Raw genomic sequence first — 16,184 nt, forward strand, 5'->3', positions numbered from 1 at the left:
AATAAGTATATGGATAATTATGATGAAACTAAACCATCACAATTTATCCAATATCTAGATGCTAATAATCTATATGGATGGGCTATGAGTAAACCACTTCCTACACATAGATTTGGTTGGATGGATGAAGATGAATTGAAAAACTGGAGATCAGTTCCATGTATACTTGAAGTTAATTTAGATTATCCAGATCATCTTCATGATGAACATAATGACTATCCACTTGCTCCTGAAAGAGTCAAAGTGGATAAAGTTGAAAAACTAATTCCAAACTTGAATAATAAGAAAAATTATGTGGTACATTATACCAATCTTAAATTGTATGAAAGATTAGGATTAAATATAACAAAAATACATAGAGGAATAAGCTTTGAAGAAAGTGCATGGTTAAGTGATTACATTGAACTGAATACTAATCTTAGGACTAAAGCAACAAATGAATTTGAAAAAGATTTCTTTAAACTCATGAACAATTCAGTCTTTGGAAAAACAATGGAAAATATTGAAAAAAGAGTTGATGTAAGGTTAGTCACAAACAGAGATGAAGCTGTTAAATTAGCATCAAGACCAAACTATGAAAGTAGGACAATATTTGATGAAAATTTAATAGCGATTCATATGAAGAGAACCAAATTAAAGTATAACAAGCCAATATACTTAGGAATGTGTATATTAGATTTGAGCAAAACTCTAATGTATGAATTTCATTATGATTATATAAAGAAAAAATATTCTAATAAAGCCAAACTCTTATTCACAGATACAGGTTCATTAGCATATGAAATAAAAACAGAGGACTTTTATGAAGATATTAAAAACGATATTGAAAGTAAGTTTGATACTAGTGAATTTGATCCTAATCATCAAGCAATTAATAATGGATTTAAAGTTGGATTAAATAAGAAAGTACTTGGAATGTTTAAAGATGAAGCAGGAGGAAAACAAATTGAAGAGTTTGTAGGATTAAGATCCAAGTTGTATTCATATAAGATGAATGGAAAAGAAAACAAAAGATGTAAAGGAGTAAAAAAGAATGTTGTTAAGAACTACATAACACACAACGATTATAAAGATTGTTTACTTAATAGAAAAGAACACACTAGGAAAATGAATATTATAAGATCACATGCACATGAAGTTTTTACAGAAGAGAATTATAAAGTAGCATTAAGTTCAGAAGATGATAAAAGAGTCATATTAGAAGACGGAATTCACACATTAGCATATGGGCACTATAATCTCATTAATAATCCAAAAATCCATAACAGTTAGGTAAAAGGAAACAAATTATTTTAAAAAACTTTTTTTATATAAAGTAAAAAAATTAAAAAAAAAAATTTATTAAAAAGATATAAATAATTTTTTTTCTTTATATAATAAAAATGAGAATAATAAATGTTATAGAATTTGAAGAATTAGTAGATTGGGATTATTTATGTGAAAATCCAAATCCAATTGCTATCATGTTAATAAAAGATAATTTAGATAAAGTAAATTGGAAAATGTTATCCTTAAATCCAAATGCAATTGAGATATTAAAAGCTAATTTAGATAAAGTAGATTGGAGTCAGCTATCTAGAAATCCAAATGCAATTGAATTATTAAAGGATAATTTAGATAATTTAGATAAAGCAAGTTGGTTTTGGTTATCTTCAAATACTAATGCAATTGAAATATTAAAAGATCATTTAGATAAAGTTGATTGGTATATGTTATCTAGAAATCCAAATGCAATTGAAATACTTAAAAATAATTTAGATAAAGTTGATTGGTTCCAATTATCTTTAAATCCAAATGCTATAGAGATATTAAAAGCTAATTTAGATAAAGTAAATTGGAATTATTTATCTGCAAATCCAAATGCTGTAGAGATATTAAAAGATAATTTAGATAAATTAGATTGGGATTATTTATCTGAAAATCCTAATGCAATTGAAATATTAAAAGTTCATTTAAATAGATTATATTGGAGTGGATTATCTAAAAATCCAAATCCAATTGCAATTGAATTATTAAAAGATAATTTAGATGAATTAGATGAAGTAGATTGGGATTATTTATCTGAAAATCCAAATGCAATTGAAATATTAAAAGATCATTTAGATAAAGTCAATTGGGAAAAATTATCTTTAAATCCAAATGCAATTGAGATATTAAAGGATAATTTAGATAATGTCTATTGGGATAGTTTATCTTCAAATCCAAATATTTTCACTTATCATTATGAAAAGATAAAAGAATCAAATATACATTTACCTGAATTGAAAGAATTTTTCATTTCACCTAATTATTTAGATTTACTTATTAGTTTATATGGAAGAGAATATTCATTAAATATATTCCTGAAAGAACCAGAAAATGAGATTGAAAGTAAAGTTAGAGAAATTTGGATTAAATAATTTTATTTCTACATAAAGAAATAAAATTAAAAAAATTGAAATAAAATAAATTTTTTTTCTTTATATATAAAATGGAGAACAAGAAATACAATGAATATTATGATAATAAATACTATAATGTACATGGTGATATATCTGAATATGAAGAAATAAATAATGATTCGTGTTTGTATTATAGTTATAATAAAGCAACTCAAATTTTGGAATTACGAATAAATTATGGTAAAATGGAATTTGAACAAAGTTATTGTTTAAAAAATGTTGATATATTAGACTTTTCTTACAAAATATTAGAACAAATTAAGAGCCATATAAATTTACACTTACCTGAATTGAAAGAATTTTTCATTTCACCTAACTATTTAGATTTACATATATTTTTCTATATATATAAAATGGTTATGAAAACTTCACGTGAACTAAAATTCAAATCTATATGTAAGAATAATAAAATTTTAATAGCTATTAATAATTCTGATATAGATTTAATAGAAGAAACAATAGAAGAAGCAAAAAATTTATACGAGAATGAATATGTTGAAGATGATGTAACTATTGATGTATTATGCATCGAAAACATTGACGAATTTAATTCAATTGATAATTATTGTAATGTCATAAATATAATAAAGTTAAGTAAATAAAGTTAATATATGAAAAAAAAATCCAATAATTTTTCATATATAAAATGAACAAATTTATAAATGTTGAAGGAATAATTTTACCAAATGAACCACTTACAAATTTTCAATTGATAGAAGCAGCAAAAAAACTAAAAATAAAACATTTTAGAGGTGTATTTGTAAGAGATCAATTACCAGAAACTATGAAAAGAAAAGAATGTGGAATATTAAATACAGGAGATTCTAGTACAAACGGATTTCACTGGATTTGCTGGTACAAAGACAATGATAAAAAGCTAAGTTTTGACTCTTATGGACTACCACCTCCTGTTGAAATTATTAATTATTTAAAAAGTCCTGTTTATTATAACAGTGAAAGAGTTCAATTTGGAAATACCTCATTCTGTGGACACTTGTGTTTATATGTTTTGAAAAAACTAGATGAAGGATATGATTTTCAGAATATTATTAATAATCTATGGTAATTTTTTTATTTGTATATAAAATGCCTGTCGATATATTCGGTACTACTACTTCAGATGTATATTTAAATGGTTTAATAATGTCTGAAGCTAATAAACAAAATAATGCAACTAGTAATATTAATATGAATTCAAATAAATTAATAAATGTAGCAGATCCTACTAACTCACAAGATGCTGCTACAAAGAATTATGTTGATAATAATTCACTAGGTACTTATGAATTGGGAATAGTACCAAATTCAAGTTTAACGTGCCTTGGAAAAAAATACTATACTATTCCACCATCTACATATCCTGATGCATCAATAGTTTTTACACAATCTACTGGTCCTGGTATTCTCAGAAAACTATGATTAGCATTTGAAGGATCAGATCCTATTAACAATGTTCCAGGTAATGTATTTCTTAGAATATTTGCAGATCATGCACTTTGCATAGGAGATTATTCTACTTCAACACAGAGTATTGGAGATAATAATATTCCTTTAGCTTGTGATATGTTGATTGCACCACTTGGTGGACCATTTTATGCAAACTCTTTTCAAGGTTGTAATGTATATACAGCTAATGATTTAGGAGGATACATTACACTTGATATGCCCTTTACTACTAGTCTAGTAATTCAATTATATAATAATACTAAACAAAACGTTTCATATTGGATACAACCTCATATTACAATGACTACATCAATACCTCGATCATTGTCATCTATTAAATTATACTCAACAGAATTTAGATTTAATCCCACAACTTATGATAAAGAATATATCTTATTAGACACTACAGATAATGCGGGTCAAGGTGTTTATCTTAAGTATATTAGAATGCATGTAATTGGAATAGCTGGAAATTGGTGGGAATCTAGAGTACGCATGTATGTGGCATACAATTCTCCAGCAACTACGAACTATGTTATGAATACAGTGACTCTTTATGATGGAGATAAAAAAGGAACAGTAGGATATCCTGGATTTGATAATAATAGTGTATGCATATACTCTTCATCTGGTTTAGAAGACTTTTATCTTTCTTCGTGGAACAGTGTTAATATTAATTCATTTTCAAATGAATTATCTGGACTATTGTATCAATCAAGTAGTGCAATTGGTTCTACAACTACTATCTCATTTTACAGAAATTTTACTGATTCCATGCCTAGTGCTCCTACTGGAAAGAGATTAGTAGTTACATTAACCTCTGGTGATGAAGAAGTTGGTCAATCTGGAAGTTTTACTTTAATAGGACATACTTTCTTTTACGCTTAGGCTAGATTACATTTACGCGTAGCTAGATCAAAAACAAATCATTTGTAAAGTGGTATGGATATCCTGAGTCGTTTAACTCTTGGGTTGATAATAAAAATATTGAGAAAATTATAATATAGAATCATTTTTTATAAAATATAATAAATTTTATAAAAAATTTGATCGTGATCAACTTTTTTTAGATTGATTTGACCTAGAAATAAAAAAACGATCAAATCGATAAGAAAAAAAATTGAATTTTATCAAAAATTTATAAAATATAATGTGAATTGAACCTGAAATAATGTGAAAAAATGTGGATAGTAAAATGGTAAAATCAAAATGAGCCAGAACTCTCAAAGCATACTACTTAGCAAACATAACGGTCTTAAGCACTACTGTCAATGATGCCTTCACGTATGTAGCACCGCTGACTTACACCGCTGACTTACACCGCTGATTGTTTAGGCATCGGAGAAAAGGCACAACGCACAGTGATGCCGGAAAAGGGCAAGGATAGTATTTTAAAATTGAACAATTATCACAAACAGTTGCGGGTACCATACATTATTTATGCTGAATTTGAAGCATTAAATGTACTAGTAGAAGGTGCTCCTAAAGATCCAACTAAAAGATCAACTTGAATGATAGCGAAACAACTACCTTGCAGTTATTATTACGTAAAAATTCGGAGCAACGGCTTACAAAGTTTTAACACTATATTGCTGCAAGAATGCAGTGAAGCACTTTTTTGCGAGCCTTTAAACTTTGAAGTCTTTGAACTTCAAGAGTTGAAAAGAATTAATCCGGTTTTTAGGAATCTAGAAAAAATAGTTATGACTAAGGTTGACAAGAGTTTATTTGTGGAAACAGCAGTTTTCCTTATATGCAGTAAAAATTTTTGCAATGATATAGTTCGTGACCGCTGCCACAATACGTGGAAATACCGAGGCGCTGCTCACATAGGTTATTATTTCAAGCTTCGCATTAGACCCGGTGTAACTAAGGTCCCGGTAGTGTTATATAATTTAGGAGGTTATGATTCCCATCTGATTATGTAGGATCTCGGTAAAGCCGAAGGAGGTAAAATCAGCTGAATCCCAAACACTCTCGAGATATACATGACGTATGGTATAGGTCAATTGCAATTTATTGATAGTTTGCAGTTCATGAATTTGCCTCTTGAGTCTTTGGCAAAAAAACTAGGCGAATAAATATACCCGAGTCGGCTTAACAGAAAAAGAGCTAGCCCTGCTGAAACGCAAGGGTTTTTATCTCTATACGTTGAAAGTTTCCCATATAAGTAAGTTGACAGCTTTGACAGAATTAATGAGCGAAGTTTATGATCTCAAGAAGTATTTTACTCAAAACTATCCATGAGTGGAATTAATATTGAGAACTATCAACATGCGCAAAACGTCGGGAACACTTTTAGCTGTTTGAGCTTTAGTGATTATCATGATATTTTATCATTTATCTCAAGACGGATGTAAAATTGCTTGCAGATGTTTTTGAAGAATTTAGATCAACTTCAATGATCTATTACGCTACTAACTGAAACAGACACGCACCATTTTTAAGAAAAAGGACTACGTGGTGGTATGTCAATAGCAAGCAAGCGCTTTGGCAAACAAATCCTGGTTGTTCAGACTATAATAGCGGCAAACAAAAAAGTTCACATACAATTTATTTGGATGCAAACAATCTCTACGGTTGGGCAATGATGCTGTCTCCACCAGGTCAAGCCTTTTAATAGTGTGAGCCTTTAATTGAAGAAGGTCTTAGAACGCCAGATGACAATTCAGAAGATTTTTTTATCGAGGCTGATTTTGAGTATCCTGAGCATTTACATGATAGCCATAACAACTACCATCTCGCTTCAGGAGGATGATGGTTGAAGAAAAATGGTGAAGCAAATATCAACAAAAAATAGTTAAAAAACTAGACGTAAAATTTACAAAATGTTAAAAGCTAGTACCCAATTTGCAAAACAAGGAAAAATACATTGTTCATTATCGCAATCTTAAACTATACCAATCACTTGGAATCATGGCTTACTATATAACAGGCCTCGCCTACGCGCGGCTTGCATAAAAAACTGGAGGCAAGATAGTTTATATTTGAAAAACTAGAAAGCAGTTTTACAAAATAAATACGGGGTTGTTTGTTTTGTAACAATAATAGTTATATAACATTAATAAATAACTAATAATAATTATTAAATAATAATTAATAAATAATAAAATTGTTAAAATAGTTTTTATTTAAAATTTTTTTTAAAATTAATTTTAGTTGAATATATATATATATATATATATATATATATATATATATATATATATATATATATATATATATATATATATATATATATATATATATATATGCATAAATTTAATATTTGCATAAAAATTACAATGAAGGATTAAGCAAAGGATTTAATTTAGTATTTAGAAAATGGTTCATCGATGTTGTGTAACAAATTGCAATGGCAATTATAATCCTCAGAATAGAGTTAAAACATTTAAACTTCTAAGAAACATTGAAGAACGAAAACGTTGGATTGTTATAATATTAAGAGATAATGTTTCTGATACTAATGATAGGTACGTAGAATTACGCGTTTTACGGAATCGATATTTGAGCTAAAATTCTGTGCCACGCTTCTTGAAGTTTGGTTTTTGCTATTGAGGGAGAAACATATTTTGAGGTTTTTTATTTAGAGTTATATATTAGTATAGATATTTTTTAAAAACTAGAGAAATTAAACTTTATTAATCTGTACCTTTTGATTACAATGAAAACTTTTTTAAATAGATTTTTAATAGACAAAAACTTAGTTGTACTTTGGGCATTCAGTATATGTTGAAGATATGCTTGTTTTTTTTGCAATACTATTTTCGATTTTAAGTTTACACAATTTCTTTGCACCTGCCATATTTCGTTGATTTATTTCATGTAGCACATACTCTATTTTGTGCAGCACTTTTGGTACTTAAATTTTGTTTTTCCGCTTTTATTTCGAGACATGGGGAGGGGGGGCGGATGAAGAGGAACTTCAATCTGCTTTTAAAATTATAATAATTGATTCAGATTTAACTAAAAAAAAAATGAATAAAAACGAAAAAATAAAAATGTTTGTGGTAATCAAAAGTTCTCCTTAATAATCCTCTTATGGTAATCAAAAGTTCTATTAAATCAATTATTTAAATCATTTTAATAAATGATATTACCACTCTACTTTTTGTTGAATGGTAATTTATTTGAATCATATTAAATATGATTCAAATAAACGATTTAGCTAGTTTCAATTTTGATAAGTTTTTTTCTTAAGTATCGAGAATTCAGTTATGAAACTCTTATATTTTTAATTACAGTTTAACTGTATATAAAATTTTTAAAATTTTTATCTTCAATTAAATTATTTATTGTTATTCAGTTATGATATTGATTTCATTTATTTAAACTTGAAAAGTTTATTTGGTTAATTTCTTCATAATTGTATTTTTAAAAAAATTTTTCATTATGTATTTTCACCTCTTTTTTAATTTAAATTATAAATTAATTTTTAATTAATTTATAATTTTTCAATTAAAACAGTTAATTTGCAATTTTAAATGCTTCCTTAACCAATTTTTTTTTATTTTTTTTTTAATTTGCAGTTATTAAGATTAAAATTGCTTTTACTGAAATTAAAAACATTAGCATTTTACTTAGCGTTGGTTGTAGAAGGTATTTATGCTATTGTTTGCACTTTTTCTCTTATCTATTTTCTTATTATAGTAGCTCTTATTATAGTTGCAAAGTATTTACCCAATTGACGAAGTTGGTATACTTTTAAAGATAATATGGGCCCAAAAAGAAATTTTCGTATATTTCGTGGCAAGTGTAAAAAGTTTTTTGTTTATAACTTTAAATTACCTTGCGAAACAAACAATCAGTGTAGGGTAGGCCATATACTTTTTTGTTGTACTTTAAACAGTGAGTTGTTTATTGAAACTGTCAAACAAGTCAAAGAGTATTTTGGCTTCAGCATTAGAAAAAATGATATTCAGACCCTTGTTAACAAAACAAAGAAATGGCTTTGCAACTTTAAAAAAGACTCTAAACATTTTATTACATTTTGCAATGAGACCTATGCATTCCAAAAACCACTATTGACTAATTCATTGCAAGCTAACTCTAGTAGCATAAACCTTGTATCAACTTCTTCAGTTGTGTCATCATTGTAAAAAATTACCATGTTATCTTTAATAAATAGTGAATCTTTATGTTCGCAAGGTCAAACTGTAGATTTACAAAGTAGGCACAGTTCAAGAGAAAAATTAAGGTCAAAGAAAACAAAATTAAAGAACAGGCTGCCTCATTTTTCTTCAAAGTTAGCCTGCTCTTCTAAAGAATGCCAAAATAAGATAGCTTCATTAATAGCTAAGATAAAGAGCACGCCATATCAATTGAAAGTTTTATCGCAAAGTGTTAAAAGAAAAGAAGATATTATAAAAGCTTTAAAAGCAGAAGTTAGAGACATGAAACAAAAGTTACAAACATATTATTACAGTAGACGTATTCGCAACCTTATAATTACAAGAATGGCAAAAAAAGTTAAAGAAAAAGAAAAGTTAAGACAAATGAATCTCAAACATAATAATGTAATAAGGGAAAACAAAATGGGATTATCTGTTACATTTGGAATATCTGTCATCACTGTGTAACCGAATTTTATTCATTAGGTATGCAAAGGCATCATGGATTAGCAATGACAAATATTTTATTTAATAATTATTGTCGACTTTATTCACCTCGTTCACACAAGGAGCCAAAGCAGAAATTGATAAAACTCAGCAGAAAGTAAAATGTTTGCAATGTTTTTAACAAAAACTGTAAAATAGTGTTTAGTAAAATATCTAAAAAGCTTGTATTTACTTATAGTCTCTTTTTTTCAAAAATTTATTTTTAATACTTAAAAAACCCATTAATAAATTTTGTGGTAAATGCTAATATTAAATTATAGCAAAATATAAATCTATATATAGAGTAGATTAGGGTAATATGAGCACCTTGGTAATATGAGCATACTTAAAGATTTCTTAGATGTAAGCAGTGAAGTTAAAGTTGCTATGTATTTTTTGAATCGACTTTATGTGGTGATTACAGGAATCAGTACAATTAGCGTAAATCTATATGCGGTAATTAGCGGGTATCATCTAATTAAAACGCTGTTAAACTTTTTACGTTTTTAAAATAATATCATCACACATGAATAAATCTGTGGCGCGAAATTTTGGTGCTAAAATAATGAAATTAATTTTTTCATAAAGAAAAATATGTTAGCTAAAAATCAAATTCTTTTTGGCTTGAAAAACATTGCATAGAACTATTTAGTTTTGACTTTATTTAAAGTTGCCATTTTTGTGTAATATGAGCATGCTTATATTACCCCGTGATTTTCATTGAAATTACCTAGTTTAAAGTCCTAAAAAAGCAGTGGTTTTAATTGGTTTTTTGAATAAAAATATAATTTAACAAAACTAAATATTTTTCTGTAATTTAAATTCATAAAAATTGAATTTTTATTGTTCAAAGCTTTGAGTTGATAAAATTGAAAAAATAATGAACCAATTTTTTTTTTTCTTGGGGAAAACATAGTAATATTGTTTCAACAAAAAGTGGCTTAAAATTTAATCTTTTAATGATAAGTTTTGTTAATAACGATCTACTACATTGTATATACTGACTGGATGGTACACCCGTGATCAAGTTGCAAACACACTTCTTAAATTTAATTGTAGCAGAATTTGAGAGGAGAAATGGTCTGTCGACTGCTTTTAATGCAGCTCACCAAGCATGGAAAGTATCTGTAACTTATCGCTTTTTGGCTATGAATGCTGCTCTCATTGCTGTTCGACAGCTAGGTAATCAAACTGAAATAAACGTTGCCATTAACGCTTACTGAGCTGCTCTAGGAGTGAACGCTGATCATGCTTTTGTATCCCCCCTTCCCTAAACCCCAGTTTAACTATATTGTTCCTGAGCTTCTTGCTCTAGCAAGAGAATTTTCTCCTGTTGCTTTAAGCTTAGGAATTTGTGGTCTCGCTGCATCTATACTGAATTAGATAATTGCATCTATATTGCTAATCGGCAAGCCATGCCGATTAGCAATATAGTTGTAAATAAAAATAAAAAAATAATTACGCTTAAAAACTAAAAATAAGTTTGTAGGATAATTTAAAGAAAATTTAAACTAAAGACCAGTTAATAAGATAGTTGTTAAAAAAGGAATAAAAAGTTAAAAAATCTTAAAAAGAATTTAGTTCATTAACATTGTTAAGAAGTTTTTGTTCGAGTTCTTGTTTGAATAGAGCAAGTGAAGAACAATTTTTCAGCTGGTTATTTAATAAATCATTCCATAATTTAGGACCTCTGATGGCAATAGAAAATTTAGTAACCAAATAGTGCATTTTAGGTTGCTCAAAATTGTAATTTGAAAATCTTGTAGGGTACACGTGAATTATTTTAATGAAAAGTGTATTAAATGTTATAGGAGTTACTTTATTATGAAGTTGGAACATGAATATAAAAATTTTGATAAAGGTTTAACTGAAAAACTTTAAGTATGCGATGATTAATGATGTGATGATAATAACATTAGGTATGTGTGAATTGACCTGCACCTGATATAATTCTGACAGCGTGTTTTTGTCTACTAAGCAACTTTTTAACTTTATTTACATTAGAGCTGCACCATGCAATATTTGCATAGTTTATATAATAATGTGGGAGGGAGAAATATAAGATTTTTAAGCAGTTTTGGTTTAATAATTGCTTAGCTGTGTATAGAATGCCAATATTTGTTGTAATTTTATTTTCTATTGTTATTATGTGTTCTCTCCATGTCAGGTTTTTGTCAAGTATCACTCCTAAAAACTTTAATGGTTACTCTCAAAGTATTTTAGAGCTGTCAATATAAAGATCAAGAAGTTTTAATGGAATATTTTCTTTATCGTGAATTCTATGAAAAAAAGTATACTATAAAGTATTTGAAGTATTTAAATTTAAGGGCAATTTTTTTTGCCTTAAACCATTCCGCTAGATTTAAAAAATCCTTGTTTACTATTTTAAATAAAAGGTTGACATCTCCATTAGAATAAAATAAATTCGTGTCATCTGCTAGTAATACTGTTTTTCATAAAATCATTTTTCCTTCTTTGTTTGATATGTATTGTTTTCTATTGTAGAGATAACTTTTGAGCCATTCTAAATTTGTGCTTCTAATTACATAACTTTCTACATAAACATAAGTTTTTTTTATAAGAATGCTCTGGTCTTAAGGCTTTGCTAAAATCTATAAAAACTCCAAAGAAACTTAGCTGAAATCCAAACTGTTTGCTAATCGGTTTACATAATTCGCTCTAAGATTTTTGAGAAACATGGAAGAATTGAAATTGGTCTGTAATTTTTAGATTTACAAATGTGTCCTGATTTTAAAATAGGCATGACCCTCGCAATTTTAAGCTTCTCGGGATAAATACCTAGTTTTAAAGATAGATTAAAAATATGTAAAAGAGGGATTGTTAAGTATTTTATCGATTTTTTAATTACATTTCTACTAATATTATCATACCCCACACTTTTGTATAGTTTTAAAAGATATACTGCATCTCAAAGTTCCTTTTCAGTAATTTCATAATTATCCATCTTAGAGGTCTTATTAGGAGTAAAATATGACTCAAAGTTTACTTTAGTAGTTTCTATTTTCGACGCTAAAGTGGAACCTTCACTTACAAAATATTGATTTAGTGTTTCAGCAATTAAAGATTTATTTGTAATAGTTTTATTTTCAATGTTAAGATTTATAGGAAGACTATTTCCGTCTGTTTGTTTCCTGCCAATTACTTCCTTAATTATGTTCCAAGTATTTTTCGGATCATTTTTATGTTTTATTAAATGCTCGGTATAGTAATTTCTTTGACATTTTAATAACCATCTCAAAAACACGTTTATAATTTTTGTAATTTGTTTCATTATTGAAAGTTTTTTTTTGGAAAACATTAAATTGTCGTTGCCTTTTTTTTTGACGACTTTATAATTCTAGGCGTTATCCATGGATTTAATAATGGGTTTTTTTTTCACACATTTTGACTCTATATGAAAAACCATGTTGTAAAATTGTTGAAATTTATAAATAAACTTACCGTATGCCTTATCTGTGTGTTCAATATCAAGGAGGTCATCCCAATTTAAATCTGATGGAAGAGTATTAAAATTTTTCGAGGATTTTTCATTTATACTTCGCGTATTTTTTTTAACTTTTTCTGCATAAATGTTATCACATTTTTGTGAGATAAGAAATACAGGTAAGTGATCTGAAATGTCGCATTTAAATTTTCCTGTTTTTATTATTGGTTTGAGTTCATTGGTTACTATTTTATCTATAACTGTTGCGCTTTTTCTAAATATTCTTATGGGTTTAATAATTAGTGAATATAGTCTTTCTAATATATGACGTTTAAAAAATTATTTATATTTGTTTTAAATGACTTATGTTCAGGTCAAAGTTGAAATTACCTACAAAATAAATGCTTTTATTTTTGCTTAATTTATTTTCAATTATGTTTTTAACATGACTTTTGAATTGTTTTATTGAGCCGGAAGATGGTTTATGTAAAACGTGGAGGATAATGTTTTTTGTGGTTTTGTTTATTATTTCCGTTCATAGTGGTTCACAATCATAAGAGGTTGAACTCAAATCTTTTTTTAGCTTGTATAATAAAGAATTACTTATAAATATACACAAACCCCCTTCCTTTCTTCCCAGATCCTCTAAACTGAAGAATGAACTTTTTTTGTACTTGTCTCAATATATTCATCATTACACCATGTCTCGCTGAGACTAATAATTTTAAAATTAAATTGAACCTCGCTTAAAAATTGTTTAATTCAAAATTATTTGAAAAAACTCCTAATATTTAAATGCAAAATTGAAAATGAATTTGCATCTAGTCCTTGCATTATGTTTTCAGTTTTAGGGTGATAATATAAAGTATTATTATTTTGAAATACTTTGTTATTACTTAAAAAAATTGATTTCTGGGTCAGAATGCTTATCTAGAAGTATCCTATTTTTATTTTGTAATGAATTAAATTTTAAGTTAAGTGTAACATTATCTTCATTCATAAGTAGGGTATTTTTTATATACTGTTAAATTATTGTTTTTCTGAAAAAGAAAAATAATAATGATAAGAAAAAAAATTATGCACTCGATTTAATTTTCCTAAATTCTCTAACTATATGTTTATCACATTTTATAGAAGAGTATTTACCATTTTTTATATGTATCTTTATTTAATCTTAGAGTTTTTTCCTTATGACCGTTGTTTCAAAAGAGAAGTCTTCGTTGATGTAGGTTAGGGTGGGGCAAGATGCCCTCTTAACACACTTAGTCGAACATAACAAACATTTTTACATTTTCTTTTTAATATCAATCTTTACTTATAAGAGGAAACATTGTAAGATAAAAAACTACTTTATTACTAGTGATTAACTTAAAAATCGAAAAAACAATAAGTTGTGAAAGAAGACATCTTGTCCCAGCCATGAGGCAAGATGCACTTCTTAGAGCATATATCATAACTAAGCCCCATATAATAACTAACATCAAATAGTACACCTTTAAAACAGTTAAAAAAAGTTCTTAAAAATAGTAGTTATTATTAATAGTTATTTAAAAAAAAAGCTAAAAAACTAACATAAATGTCCAAATAATATATACAAAACTGTGATTCACAGTAGGAGCATAAGTCTGAATTATCTGTTCCACACAAAAAGTGGTACAAAGATGTATATTAAATTAGGCCTTGGTATGAAACGTCACGCTGCTCGCTTGCATTTAACGCTGTCACATTTTACGTGCGAAAAGGCGTTTTGCCTTCGCGTTCAGCAGTTATACGTTTTGCGAAAACATATTTTTTGGAATAATAAAGTTTTGAATATTTTTTGAACAAATTTTGAATTTTTGGAATATTTATCTTCGATGTCATTTATGTGACGTTTTATTCAGAAGATATTTAGTCGTAAATAAAAGCATTTAACAGCAATTGTAAACTAATTGATTTTAAGTTAGAAAAAAAAAAGTTTGTTTAATAATTTTTTTTTTAATTTAAAATGAATTCCAGAAAAATAAAGTGTTTTAAGTTTAAACTTTTTATCATATTTAATTAAAAAATACTTTAAAAAAGTACTCATGATTAATTTAAATTATTTAAGTTAATCATAAGTACTTTTTTGATTAAAGTATTGCCTGATCATCAATTGACAAGACCCAGGACCGAATTCACGGGTAGTGTGAGAAGGGGGTTGTCGCCCTTCCGGCAACCCTTATCCTCCTTAAGTAGAGGGAATAGTCGACAATAGACTTTGAAAATTATGAAATAACTTTTTTGTGTCAAAGTTGCTTTTTAGAAGTTTTTCTATTATCAATAATTTTTAATCAATAATAGAAAGAACGTCGATTAGAAATGTTGAACAAGTTTATGAGTAATTGACGAATATTTGACCAAAGTCAAGCTCTTTAAAAGTATGAAATTGTAGTTATAAATAAATAAAACTTGTAACAACAAATAGGAAGAAACAAAATAAAAACAGATCTTTTATTACTTTTAATTTCAACCAAATATGGCGTAAAAACGATAAAAGTTAATATCCGTCTCAGATTGCAAATTTTGTGGCGTGAAAATGACTGAAAATTTGTATCCGGGGCAGATTGCAAATGATTGACCCGATTTGGTTACTCAGGTATTTAAACTCAAATTACCTCCCTAATGATATTTATAAAAATTTATGTAAAATATAATATTTATAACAAATACGTTACGAAAAAAACAATACTAGTTAGCATAATTATTTTTTTCTTGTGTCTAAAAATGTTTTCCCTGAATTCACGATGATTTTATGGATCTTTCTTTGTTAACGGACTCTGTAAAATTGCTCACAACTAAAATGTTACTTAGTTAATAACTATCGGATAAGAAAATTTTATACGGGCCGCATTTGGAAATAAAACTAAAGACACATGTGGTTGCAACCCAGACGGCAAATCTCGTTTTAATCTCGGAATTAAAACCCGTATAAACACGTGTTTGTTACGATCCAGGCGTAAACCAGAAACACGTGGATTTCGAAGGAAGTTTAACTGGATTTTTAGACGTGTTTTTTAAGGTTTAAAACACGAGTTTTTTATGTTTTAAATACGTGTTTTTGAGATTTTAAACTCGTGTTTTATGAGGTTTTAAATTCGTGTTTTCTATAGTTTAAAACAGACTTATGGCATTAAATAAAGTTTCCAAACGGAAACTTTATTTAATGCCTTAAGTTAGTTCAGTCATAAGTTTTCCAAACTTATGCCTGAACTAACAGCTGTTCAGCACGGTTTA

The sequence above is a fragment of the Hydra vulgaris genome, chromosome 01 (assembly GCF_038396675.1).
Source record: "Hydra vulgaris chromosome 01, alternate assembly HydraT2T_AEP".
NCBI lineage: Eukaryota > Metazoa > Cnidaria > Hydrozoa > Anthoathecata > Hydridae > Hydra > Hydra vulgaris.